The sequence below is a fragment of the Lampetra planeri genome, chromosome 81, assembly GCF_965212315.1.
Source record: "Lampetra planeri chromosome 81, kcLamPlan1.2.h2, whole genome shotgun sequence".
Lineage (NCBI taxonomy): Eukaryota > Metazoa > Chordata > Hyperoartia > Petromyzontiformes > Petromyzontidae > Lampetra > Lampetra planeri.
The window spans coordinates 1557799-1571739 of NC_136185.1; the positions used below are offsets into that span (position 1 = coordinate 1557799).

The 13941-nt window shown below is 47.3% G+C and overlaps 1 protein-coding gene across 2 annotated transcripts in view; it reads left to right on the forward strand.

Annotated features, from left to right (window-relative positions):
• Positions 1 to 202: 202 nt before the first annotated feature.
• Positions 203 to 13941, forward strand: part of LOC144738312 (interferon-induced very large GTPase 1-like) — a 127341-nt gene continuing 113602 nt past the window's right edge. The window contains exons 1-3 of one of the 2 annotated variants that reach the window (XR_013589217.1): positions 203 to 450; positions 795 to 836; positions 2918 to 6711. The gene's annotated coding sequence lies outside the window, so the exon portion shown is untranslated. Of the gene's footprint in view, positions 451 to 794; positions 837 to 2917; positions 6712 to 13941 lie in introns of those variants that run through there. The other variant, XM_078621319.1, reaches the window with a different exon arrangement.

Genomic DNA, 13941 nt, shown 5'->3' on the forward strand with positions numbered 1-13941 from the left:
TGTGCAGTTCCAACTTAAAAGACCCCATTATCATGGGAGTTCCACATGGCTCTGTGCTTGGCCCTATCATATTCTCCCTCTACTTGAACAATCTCAATGTCATGTTTATTTGACTCCACCACACCTTGTTTGCCTTCCTTTTGCAAATTGTGTGTGGAATTCATGAGACACAGTAACCGGTGAGACTGGTTAATAGAAGTTTCACATCTCTATCTGGGTGGGTCCCACGTGACCTCTACCCAGCAGTTTAAGTCGCTACAACACAGGGAGACGATAGGCAGATCCGGTGCGGTGTGGTGACGTGCGGGTAACCCCCACTCCTTCTTCTAAGACATCTGACCAGCGTGGAAGAGTAGACCAAGTACCCTCCCTCTCGAGAGGGGCTCTCTGGTGGAGGTCTCTTTCACTAGAGGGAGGTCTGCATCTTTTTCTACAGGAGAGGAGAGTCAGGTAAAGGCACTACCACCACAACCACTACCACCATCATCACCCAAACTGCCACGATCATAATTATGATCATCATCGAGTTCGGAGGGTTCAGTGTTAATCACCGAGGTTCGTGGAGGCAGATTAATGTTCCCATAGGGTTCAGTGTGGATCACTGAGGCTTGTAGAGCCAGACAAAGGCTCCCATAGGGTTCAGAGGGATTCACCGGCTAAGGCTAGACTAAAATCCCAAGGTTGTTGTTGACAAGACATAGACGACCTCCAAAGTGTATCTCACGCTGACAACGTGAACACTGCTGACATGATATTCATGCAGTGCATAACGCGTTGTGTTCACCTTCTTACAGGCGCTGCAAAGAGCTGCGGACATCGCCCAGTCTCCACTCCCAGTGAGTAACGACGCTGCGTGTCTATACACTGCTGGATCACTCTCCTCACATTCAGAATTAAACACAAAGCTCGAGAGAGGTAGGTGTCTGTCATCCAGCAGTAGATTAACCATGGCTCTAGATGTTGATGGGTGCGCAATTACACTACCTCACCTCCCACAATACGATCAGTCAGCCACTCTGTAATGTCAGTAAATCTCTTCATGTGTAACGTAACGAACGCTTAAATGAATTTAACACGTAGGCTTTCGCGGCCAATATTATTCATAATATAGGTTTTTGGGTCAGATTATTTATAAATGTGTCGTAACCCTCCACCACCCGACACGGCCAATCAGAAAAAAAACCGGTGGGCTAAAGAAGTCAATTAATTTGTCCTTTGAAAACGTGACACATTTTTTTACTGTTTGGCCGTGTCGGGTAGTGGAGGGTTACGACACATTTATAAATAACGCGATCTGACCCAAAACCTATATTATGCTTAAAGAAATGTCAAACAGTGTATAGGCCAAAGGGCTCCTCTGTTACACCTCAACGTGAACTACTGGCCACGTAGCTTACCTGGGCTTACCCACCATCGTGAAGGTATTGAACGATTGTAATCAGAGGTGTTGTGACACAATTACGATAAGTCACAGCTTCTCGAGACCCTGGCCTTACCACATTCTGATAAGCTCCCCCCCCCCTCTCCTCCCCCTTAACTTGTATTTAAGAGCTTGCATCTTGAATCCCTGCCTCACTTGATGCAGCAAATCTGGCAGTGACGGTCCCACCTGATGACGGAGACTTGTGTTGCCTCCGAAACGTCGTGATTTTTATTATATTTTTTATTAATTTTAATTTCATTTTTCACCCACGTGACTTTACCGAAAGAACTAAGAGTATGAATCCTTGCAGTCACGAAAGCTTCAAATCTAGAAACAATTACGAGGTTGAAATTATGATGAAATTATGATGATTATTGGCATGTGCACAGAAGGGAGAGATGGCTCTGTGTAAGAAGGCGTGCTGGTTCACCACTGCCATCAGTTCAACTAAAATATATGTTTATAAGAAGATCCCGGTTCCTTGTGCACAATTGGAGAATGCAACACTTTCTTGTCTGGGACTGCGATATTGGAGGGTGGTAAGGCATGGGGAGTGGGGGAGTGGAGGTGGTGGAGCAGAGGTCTCTCTCGGAATCATTCGGGCAGAATGATGTTGTTTCTTGTTATCAGCCTCGTAACGCTGTGTGGAAGCTACCTGGCTCTGTTGAACTTCTCGGCCAGATTCATGCGCTCAGTCAATCCATGACACCTGGGTCAGTCACGGTATCTGCCAGCGAGCTCTCGACACTTCACTTCGCCTAATAGTGCACCTAGCCTGGCACAAGCACCGTCGTGATGTCACCAACACTGTGGCAAATTAAGGTTGCATTAAGCACTACACTTATATTTACGTGCTAGGTGATGTGTTTTTTAGTGATTCTAATTTAAATTGTGGCTCCGAGACCTTTCAGTGAGTTGGCCCAGGGCTCCCTTATTAGTCCAGCTAGCAAAGGTTTTCAATATACACGTACTTTGTTTTTTTTATTCAATATTCGAGCGGGAGTGGTGGCCTAGGGGTTATCACACCGTGCTTTAAACCCATGAGCACATCATGTATGAGGCTAGCGTTGTAGGCTTGTCTTCCCTGCCCTCTGCTGGTAACGATGAAGGACATCCATGATGGGGGGTAGGCCCGGGTAGAGCGGTGGCCAACCGGCAGAGCCATCCCCTGTTCACCGCAGGGTGCAACCAGGATGTCCTCTGGCCTCTGCATTATGTAATATCTTCTATCACCACGAAGTATGTGCAGGTGTCCATGGCTGTAGCCGAGGAACTTCCATCTGGTACACATTCAAACGGAGGCTGACCGATGTCTGGGTCTGGTCACACACACACGCCAAGTGGGGAGCACAGCATGGCCTTGCCTTGATGTGCCTGCACTTGGCAGCTGTGATTGCAGAAAACACTTCTCTCTCTCTGACGAGTTTTTTTTATTTGAAAGAGGAAGTGGTATTGTTGTAAACATAATAATTATAATAACGCGCCTTTCCCTAGGCAATGTCTGGAGAGGAAGAAGAGGAACGCTCAAGCCAGGCTCACGATGAACTTGCACGAAAGCTCAGAGACGTGGGTCTTGACGAGGTTTACTGGAAACATAAGCTGCGCGATGTTCTGCTAATTTCTAGTGCACAGGCGCTGCTTCACCTCGACCGTCAGGAATGCAAAGAACTGGACTCGCATTTCCGTAAATCGTGGGAAAAGAAGGCGTTTTATAAAATGATTGCCATTGATGCTAATGATATTGTGAGTAATAAAGAGAAGATGAGCTTAGCTCGTATACAAAATGATAATCTGTTGCCCTCTGTCGTGTCTGAGAGAAGGAATGAGCCAACCCAAATGAGCAATTCTGTTTCAGGACATTGTGGGTCAGATGAGGAGATTTTACGGAATGCCTCTGGGGGCCTTGCTCTAGAGGGAGTGTACATGAGTGGGAAGTTGGAGGATAAATTAGAGAAGAGAGGGAAACTTTTGACAATCCCACAAACAATCCGGTTGGTGGATCCGGTGCACACGTCCATGACAAAACATCACGAGTTTATTTCTTTCAGTGAAGAATCTGTGTTCGAGAAGGGAATGGAAGTCATGGGCTTCAGCAGCACTGTCTCAGAGCAAGGTTGCGTCTCTACCTTGAGTAGAGAACCAATCTCAATGCCAAGCAAGTCATTGAATCTTAAGGAAATGCAAAATATTCAGACTGATCATCCCCATGTTTCCAGGACAGAGTACACGTACCTGCCATTAGCCTCGGCGCATCTTCAAATGGCACAAATCAGGTTGTCTGATGCAGCCCTGAAGGAGCTACAAAATATTGAGAACACCGTGGAAAACACGAAAGCAGATTTCAAAAGCACCGTGTTAATCAGCATGATCAGAAACTTCTTCCACATATTCGGCTCCCACGCAAACGAGGGACCCCTCGAATTTGGAGGAATATTTTGGAGGAAGGCGTCGGCTCAAGGTTTCGGTTCAGATCAGCAAGATGAAATGAAACGTCTCTTGTCCGAGTTATTGGGATCCACCATTGGTGCTGACTGTGACAGTCGGACGACTACTGTTGCGGGCGCTGCAATGACCACTGAGCCAGCTGCAAGTGGCTCTGGCCAGCACGGCCCGGTGCTCACTGATATGGTGAAGATGACTGTGACCACAATAGGCGGTGATCCTGACGTTCATGATCTTCCTCAGTGGAAAGCTGCTGTTGTTTCCAACAATAGGACATGGTCTCTCATCGACCGAGGCAGCAGGTTTTTACCAGTATGGGACATCGTCTTATCCAATCATAGATGTGATTTTAAAGATGTCCTGAAGGTAGCCAGTGATCTCATAACAGCTTACGCCATCTTAACAAACAAACATGCAAATAATTATCAAGATGATGCATTGGCTGCCACTATTGTCGAAGCCCAATCGATCATGCAAGATGTAAGGCAATGGTTGATATCACACCTACAAGAATGGATGATATCAGACGATATAACTCATTTGGATAAACTGGGGAATCTAAAACAGAAATTATATGAATGCACACAAACTAACAGGAGTTGGATCGACGCCTGTCTCTCCCATCCAGCCCTTCAGGAATACTTGAATCTGGCTGTATCGACATGCAAGTATTCATCTCGTGACGAACCAAAACAATTAAAAATGAAAATACAGCGCCTTTTAGAGCCGAACATCTATGCAGTGGACAACTTCCCCCAGCGCTCCTCGATAACGCAGTGGGTGTATGGGACTGATACAGTCAAGATTCGTGATGCCGAGCTAAAGGCCCTCGCTGACACATTTACAGAAACAAAGAAACGATTAAAGCGAGTCATGGATTCACCGACTTATTCTGAAACTGCGCTGAATGTTGCAAAAGTGAAGGGAACCAATGACGTCACATTTTCCCTCAATTCCCTGTGCCGATGCCTCCGAGAAATGACGCAAGTGCAGGAGGAGGAGCTGTTCATTGCAGCTGCTGCTGCTTCAGGGTTCAGTGCAACGGAGCGATTGTTCCACCGCCTCCTGGACTATGAGGACGTTGACTGCCTTCAGCACGAAGTGGAGAGGACACAGACACAGGAATTTGAGAGTAAAACAAATGAGACTGGAAAGTTTATGAATCTGCTTGAAAAGCTGGACCTTAAAAAATACTAACCCCAGGAAAATGAACACAGGAGATGTGTGTGTTGTTAAGTCAGCAATGCGTACACAAAACACCCACCTACAGAACAAGAACTTGGCCCTTATTTTTTGCAGAGACTGATAATGGCTGACTATGAAGCACGGTATGTTGGTGTTCAGAGTGAAAATAAAAACAATGAGGAGCAGTGCGATGTTGAATCATTTGACGAGGTGATAAGTTGTGACATGGACTCTGACATCCAGTACTTTGCTCATCGTTGGGAAGGAGATCATCCAATGGCCCCGCCAAATCCCAGCTACTGCCAAAATGTTAAATAGCTTAAATACAGCATCATTAAAAAAAGTCACGTTCTAAAAATATCAGAATTCAACGTACGCTTGAAGGATGATGACGTCACCCTGCTGCTGCTCTATTTAAGACTGGGAGACAGAGCAGAGCCTCACCATTCTGGCGAATTGCATGTTGATGCTGGATGCAATTACCAGCGATACGTCGTACGACTCAAATTGTAAATGTTGTGGTTTCACGCTTCAACACACTGGGTGAACTTTGTCTTTTGTCAACGTGACACTTTTTTTGCTGATTGGCCGTGTCGGGTGGTGGAGGGTTACGACACATTTATAAATAACGCGATCTAAACCCAAAAACGTTGATTATAGAAAACTGGAAGAAATGTGTGGGAAATGGACGTGGAGCCTGAGGGGTCATCTTATTCAAGAGGAGAATAAGCAGCATACTATCATTAACAACAGGACAGACACAACGTTTGATTTGAGTTGGTCAAGCGTTGAGCCAACGGTTTTTCCAAAATACAACGAGATCAGCAAAAAAATTGAAACATATTTCAATGCAGACGATGCTGAATTGTTAAGTCAATGGAAAGCTAACTTCGTAAAGAGATTTGAAACAATTAAGGATGAGCTTGTGACTGATACTCACAAAAAATGTACTGATCTTATGAAGCAAAAGAGTGCTCGGATCAAGCTAGATCAAAATAGGTCACGCTATGAGGATCAGCTGATGAAGAAGAGCAAGGATTTGGCCTCAACTGAAAACTACTGGACGTAAAGGTATCAAATTGGAGAAAGAGTTCGATCAGATGTGGAAAGAATGGACCGATGAAGTGACAAAAAGCCTTACCCCACCTGTCTTTTCTTGGATTTCTGTTTGCACTTAGTCACATATTCACTTTAAGATGTTTTTTGTTCATGTTTTTGTTTATTGTTTGTTGCGGTTGCACCCGATTCAAGAGCCGAATGGCTCACAGGGCTATACCTAATAAATGAACTTGAACTTGAAAAAGTTGATTTTAGACGACATGCACAAGATGCACTTAACGATCATTTTAAAGGTGAAACAGATTTAATCACTAAATTGATGAACATGCATGAAAATGAATCTTTCATGTTTAATCCTCAATAATATGTTGTGATTAAACGAGAAGATATTTGGTATATGTTAAAAAATGAATTTTCTTACATTAATCGACGATAAAATTATATTGTCAACAAAATATCAGAGGATGCAGAAAATGCAGCAAGGAAGGTTTTTAAAGATCTTGAGAAACGGAAGCTTGGTTACAATGAAACCAATATACATAAAGTAATACAATCTGTGCTGATAGCTGTAGATGCTGGTGTAATAAACCTTCTCGAGACGGCTCTTGGAATCAGTTCTTTATTTTCCACTTCCACAGTTACACACACTCCCCGTTGCTGACAGGCAACGGGAAGCGGGCAGACAACCAGCTAAGTCACTCGCGCACGTGGCAGCCAGAGCCCCGTACGAGCGTGGCTCCTGCTCTCTTCGTTCCCAGGTCTGCTCCCGACTCCCTCGTCTCTCCCCCTCTTCATCCCTCGGTCACGTGGTACCCCTAAGCCAATCCTCCGTTGTCAGCCCAGCCCGTACCAGATCATTCCCCGTCAATCCCGGGACCACGCCTCTGATCCGGCTTCCCATTAGCTGAGGCCCAAATTGGCCAAGCCAATGACCCTAGCTAACATGCCGTGATCACGCCGAGGCTATGCTCGCTGGCTCTCCCCTTATTGGCTACAAAGCGGGACCGGCAAGCCGATCGCCACGTGAGCCATACATGGCTCTTATTACACTGGTATAAATGATACAGCTTCTAAACGCAATGTAACAGTGAAGCTCACAAATAGGTATAAGCTAGATTTAGCAATACATATTTTGGCCAATGCTGAAAAGAGGTTTCAGAAAATACAGAATGATTTCCAGACGGCAAACAATCCTCTAATATACCTCAACAGCAAGAAGAAGATTACTTTAACAGCTTTAAGATTCGATGTAAAGGAGCAACAGACACCACCATCTTTACTGACACTTTGTGCAGAAAACTCAAAACATTCGTGCATCAGGCAGTCTGTGACAAAGCCAGCCTTGACATTGCAAGCAAAATGACGTCAAATTGTCGGGCATTCAATGGCAATCGATCAAATTTAGAAAAGTACATCATGATACATTTAGCAGGAAGAGAAGATTTTAAAGAATTCAATGAATATATTCAGAGACCAAAACAATATTTTCAAAGCTACATTAAAGAATGTGTTGAAGAATATTGCTCAGCAAACGAAGATAAAACAATTCGTGTAATATTACGATCATGTCTTGAGCTTTACAAAAACTATGTTTTTAAAGCAATTACCGATGCAACAACAGCTGTCCAGAAAACCAAAGGCGATGCATCATCGTGGCTGGATGAGTTTAGTAAACAGCTTGCTGACAAAATACTTGTCCCAAGGCACAGTCTGGTTAGAGCTGACTACAAAGACGTAGATGACGTCGGCTACTTTAGAGAAGAACTAACCACAGCGATGACAACCATGGTGGCACAGTTGAACAACGATTATTCGAAAGCATCCTTAACGGATTTACAAGACGTAAGGAACACACCTCATGACATGCTCTGTGAGCAGATGAGTGGGTGCTGGGTGCAGCGCCCATTCTGTAAAGCCATCTGCACAAACACGATGCCCAATCATGACGAGGACCACAGCGTTCAGATTCATCGGTCAGAGGCAGTTACAGGGTGGAGTTATCTTGGAACAGATAATTTTTCGACGGATGTTTGTACGAGTTCAGTTGCTAGTGATGGCCTGTTTGTGCTTTCAGAAGGCAATGAAATACCATATAAGAATTATCGTACAGCAGGGCCAGAATATGCAAGGTGGAGCATCACGCCAGACTTTAGCGTGCAGCCATATTGGAAATGGTTTGTCTGCAGAATTAAGTCAGACCTAGAGAAGCTTCACAATAAGAAGTTTATAGGCTACTAGCGGAAGTACCCGGCTTTGCCCGGGTGAAAAATATCTTTCTTAAAAACCTTACATATATATACACATATACTAAGGTATTGTCAAAGCCCGGTGGGCTGTTAGTACATTTCTCCACCAACAAATATATAAGAGGCTTTCACAAGTCCAAAAAGTTGTAGAAAGTGTGTGGTAAATAGTTGATGTCAAAATGTTTCCGAAAATTGTGGTCTCCCCCCCCCCCCTCAAAAAATATCTTTACCCCTCGTAGGTATATATATTAACAACACCTTACATACAACAGAGGAAGTGGTATCTATTGACTCTGTAGTAGTATCTACTGACTGTACCGTAGTATCTACTGAGCCAGTAGCAGCTACTGACTGTGTAGTAGTATTTAGTGACTGTAATAACTACTGACCATAGTAGTATTTACTGGGCCTACAGTAGTATCTACCGACTATATACTCGTAACGACTAACTGTATAGTATCTGCTGACTCTATAGTTGTATCCACTGACTATAGTAGTAACTACAAAATCTATAGCAGTATCTACTCACTCTATAATAGTATCTACTGACTCTAGTAGCTACTCACCGTGGCAGTATGTACTGACTGTATAGTAGTATATCCTGACTGTAGCAGTATTGACTGACTGTAGTGGTATATACTGACTGTTTTAGTATTTACTATAGCGGTATCTACCAACTCGATAGCAGTATCTACTATCACTACAGCAGTGTATACCGACTGAGGTCGTACCTGCTATCACTACAGCAGTGCATACTGCTGTGTTGGTACCTGCTATGATTACAGCAGTGCATACTGCTGTGGTGGTATCTGCTATGATGAGAGGAGTACATATTGTGGTGGTGATACCTGGTATGATAACAGCAGCGCATATTGACTGTACTCATCATTCACCCTCACCATTCACCACTCACAACTCACCCTTACCACTCATCCTCACCACTCACCACTCCCACTCACTATTCACCATTCACCCTCACAACTCACCACTCACCAACCTCCCTCACCACTCACCCTCACCACTCACCTTCACCACTCACCCTCACCACTCACCAATCACCACTCACCCTCACCACTCACTCTCACCACTAACCCTCACCACTAACCCTCACCACTCTCACTCACCACTCTCCCTCACCACTCACCACTCACTCTCACCATTCACCCTCACCATTGAGCCTCACCACTCACCCTCACCACTCACCGTCACAACCACCACTCACCCTCACCACTCAACTTCACCCTCAATACTCACCATTCATCCTCACCAATCACCACTGACCAATCACCACTCTCCACTAACCCTCACCACTCAACCTCACCACTCACCCTCACCACTCACGCTCACCACTCACCCCTCACCGCTCACCACTCACCCATCACCACTCACAACCGCCACTCACCCTCACCACTCATCCTCACCACTCACCCTCACAACAACCACTCACCCTCACCACTCACCCTGACCACTCACCACTCATCCTCACCAATCACACCCTCACCAATCACCAATCACCACTCACCCGCACTGCTCACCCTCACCACTCACGCTCACCCTCACCACTCACCCCTCACTAATCACCACTCATAACCGCCACTCACCCTCACCACTCACCCTCAACACTCACCCTCACCACTCACCGTCACCACTCACCCTCACTACTCACCACTCATCCTCACCAATCACACCCTCACCAATCACCACTCACCCTCACCACTTGCCACTCACCCTCACCACTCACCCTCACCATTCACCCTCACCACTCTCCCTCACCACTCTCCCTCACCACTCTCCCTCACCACTCACCAGTCACGCTCAGCACTCACCCTCACTACTCACCACTCACCCTCAACACTCACCCTCACCACTCACCCTCACCACTCACCCTCACCACTCTCCCTGACCACTCACCACTCATCCTCACCAATCACACCCTCACCAATCACCACTCACCCTCACTGCTCACCCTCACTGCTCACCCTCACCACTCACCCTCACCACTCACCACTCACGCTCACCCTCACCACACACCCCTCACTAATCACCACTAACAACCGCCACTCACCCTCACCACTCACCCCTCATCCTCACCAATCACACCCTCACCAATCACCACTCACCCTCACCACTCACGCTCAACACTCACCCTCACCACTCATGCTCACCACTAACCCTCACCACTCACCCTCACCACTCACTAATCACCTCTCACAACCGTCACTCACCCTCACCACTCACTCTTACCACTCACCCTCATCACTCACCCTCACCACTCACCCTCACAACAACCACTCACCCTTACTACTCATCCTCACCAATCGCACCCTCACCAATCACCACTCACCCTCACTGCTCACCCTCACCGCTCACCACTCAACCTCACCCTCACCACTCACGCTCACCCTCACCACTCACTAATTACCACTCACAACTGCCACTCACCCTCCCCACTCACCCTCACCACTCACCCTCACCAATCACCACTCACCCTCACCACTCACCCTCACCATGCACCCTCACCACTCACCCTCACCATTCACCCTCACCACTTTCCCTCACCACTCTCCCTCACCACTCACCAGTCACGCTCACCACTCACCCGTTACACTCACCCTCACCGCTCACCACTCACCCTCAACACTCACCCTCACCGCTCACCACTCACCCTCAACACTCACCCTCACCGCTCACCACTCACCCTCAACACTCACCCTCACCGCTCACCACTCACCCTGACCACTCACCACTCATCCTCACCAATCACACCCTCACCAATCACCACTCACCCTCACTGCTCACCCTCACCGCTCACCCTCACCAATCACCACTCACCCTCACCGCTCACCCTCACCACTCACCCTCACCACTCACGCTCACCCTCACCACTCACCCCTCACTAATCACCACTCACAACCGCCACTCACCCTCACCACTCACCCCTCACTAATCACCACTAACCCTCACCACTCACCCTCACCACTCACTAATCACCTCTCACAACCGTCACTCACCCTCACCACTCACTCTTACCACTCACCCTCACCACTCACCCTCACAACCACTCACCCTCACAACAACCACTCACCCTCACTACTCACCCTCACCACTCATCCTCACCAATCACACCCTCACCAATCACCACTCACCCTCACTGCTCACCACTCAACCTCACCACTCACGCTCACCCTCACCACTCACCCCTCACTAATCACCACTAACAACCGCCACTCACCCTCCCCACTCACCCTCACCACTCACCCTCACCACTCACTACTCACCCTCACCACTCTCCCTCACCACTCTCCCTCCCCACTCACCCTCACCACTCACCCTCACCAATCACCACTCACCCTCACCACTTACCACTCACCCTCACCAATCACCACTCACCCTCACCACTTACCACTCACCCTCACCACTTACCACTCACCCTCACCACATACTACTCTCCCTCACCACTCTCCCTCACCACTCTCCCTCACCACTCTCCCTCACCACTCTCCCTCACCAATCACACCCTCACCAATCACCACTCACCCTCACTGCACACCCTCACCGCTCACCCTCACCACTCACCCTAACCACTCACGCTCACCCTCACCACTCACCCCTCACTAATCACCACTAACAACCGCCACTCACCCTTCCCACTTACCCTCACCACTCACCAATCACCACTCAGCCTCACCAATCACCACTCACCCTCACCAATCACCACTCACCCTCACCAATCACCACTCACCCTCACCACTCACCCTCACCACTCACCACTCTCCCTCACCACTCTCCCTCACCACTCTCCCTCACCACTCTCCCTCACCACTCTCCCTCACCACTCTCTCTCACCAGTCACGCTCACCACTCACCACTCACGCTCACCACTCACCCTCACTACTCACCCTAACCACTCACCACTCACCCTCAACACTCACCCTCACCACCACCACTCACCCTATTCCCGTTTTAAAAACTTACTTACGTGTCGCCAAGTATGGTTGAGGGTGATTGGTGATTGGTGAGGGAGAGTGGTGAGGGTAAGTAGTGAGGAATAGTGGTGAGGGTGAGTTGTGAGGGTAAGTGGTGAGGGTGAGTGGTGAGTGGTCAGTGATAGTGAGTGGCGAATGATAGTGAGTGGAGAGGGTGAGTGGTGATGATGAGTGAGGGAGAGTGGTGAGGGAGAGTGTTGAGGGTGTATACATTTTTGCCTATGATGACAGCAGTACATGCTGACGTTTTGTATGTTAAATGTAAAAGCTAAATGTGTGAATGTGTGTGTCGGAAATGTTAAGGGCGATCCTAAAGGAATCTACAACCTTCGATGATTCCTTTGCGTGATTCAAAGAATCGATTCCTGGCGCATAGGAGGTTTCCATTTTTAATTACAGATTTTTATTTTCATTGTTATGTTATGTTTTAAAGTTTTCAGGAGTTTTTAATTATATTTTAGCCCCGGTCAACGCCGGATATTTCCCATTCGTATCAGTTTATATCAACTCTATAACCAACTTATATTAAATGGAAATAAGGCGATTCTAAATGAATCTACAACCTTCGATTCCTTTTCGCGATTCAGAGAATCGATTCTTGGCACGGTCGGGTTTAGAGTTTTAATTACACAGTTGTATTTTCATTGGGATGTTATGTTTTAAAGTTTTCAGAAGATTTTAAATGTATTTTTCCCCCGGGCAACGCTGGGTGTTTCGAGTTTATACCACAAAGTCGTCGCCTGACAGAGTTGCGTGTCGAGGCCTAGTACCGTGCAGAGCCTCCGGCCTCGCCTAGATTGCCCACCCGGCTGAGGCTGGGTACTGGGGCCGTTAATCCCCCCCCCCCCCGCGCTACAAAAATACTGTATAATCGCTATAATTTTATTATCTACCGACCCTATAATAGTAATTGCACACATTGGGGTGGGGGGGGAGTGAAGAGGACGTGAAACTTTGATGAATTTACCTCAGAGTCGCGTGTTAATGCATGCGCATATTTTTAACGGGAATTAAAAATGGCGTCCACCCCTCAGCGAAGTTGTTGCTACCCATTGCCAGGGGCAACCGCCGTGGTCCGCGCTGGTCGGCGATATGAAATAAAAAAATAAAGATTTATATAAATAAATAAAGAGAAATCTCACTAAATCGATAATCGGGCCGATTTAAAGTTTAGAGACGAAAAATCGGAAATGAGTAAGTCTACCGCGGGGCCGGGGGCGTGCCCACCTGCAAAATTTAATCTCGGCGAACCCCACGGTCCGAGAGCTACATCCCCCGCAAGGGAGCGTACGCAGACGGACGGACAGACAGATAGACAGACAGATAGACAGACAGACAAAAAATGAATTATATAGGTTAGATAAAGGACTCGATCCTGGGTCTGTCTCCATTGTCCTTTATTCGGGTTCTTACACTTTTCCCACACGGCCCTCGCTCAGAGCTCTCCCCTTGGCAGCTCCATAGCTGCCCTCGCTCCCGTAGCCTCCACACCTCTGCAGCTCCGCTGCAGACTCCTGTACAGTCCTCCGGCTGCACTCACTGCAGCTCCACCGCTGCCCTCACTGCAGCTCCAACGCTGCCCGTCGTTCCTCCGTGCTTG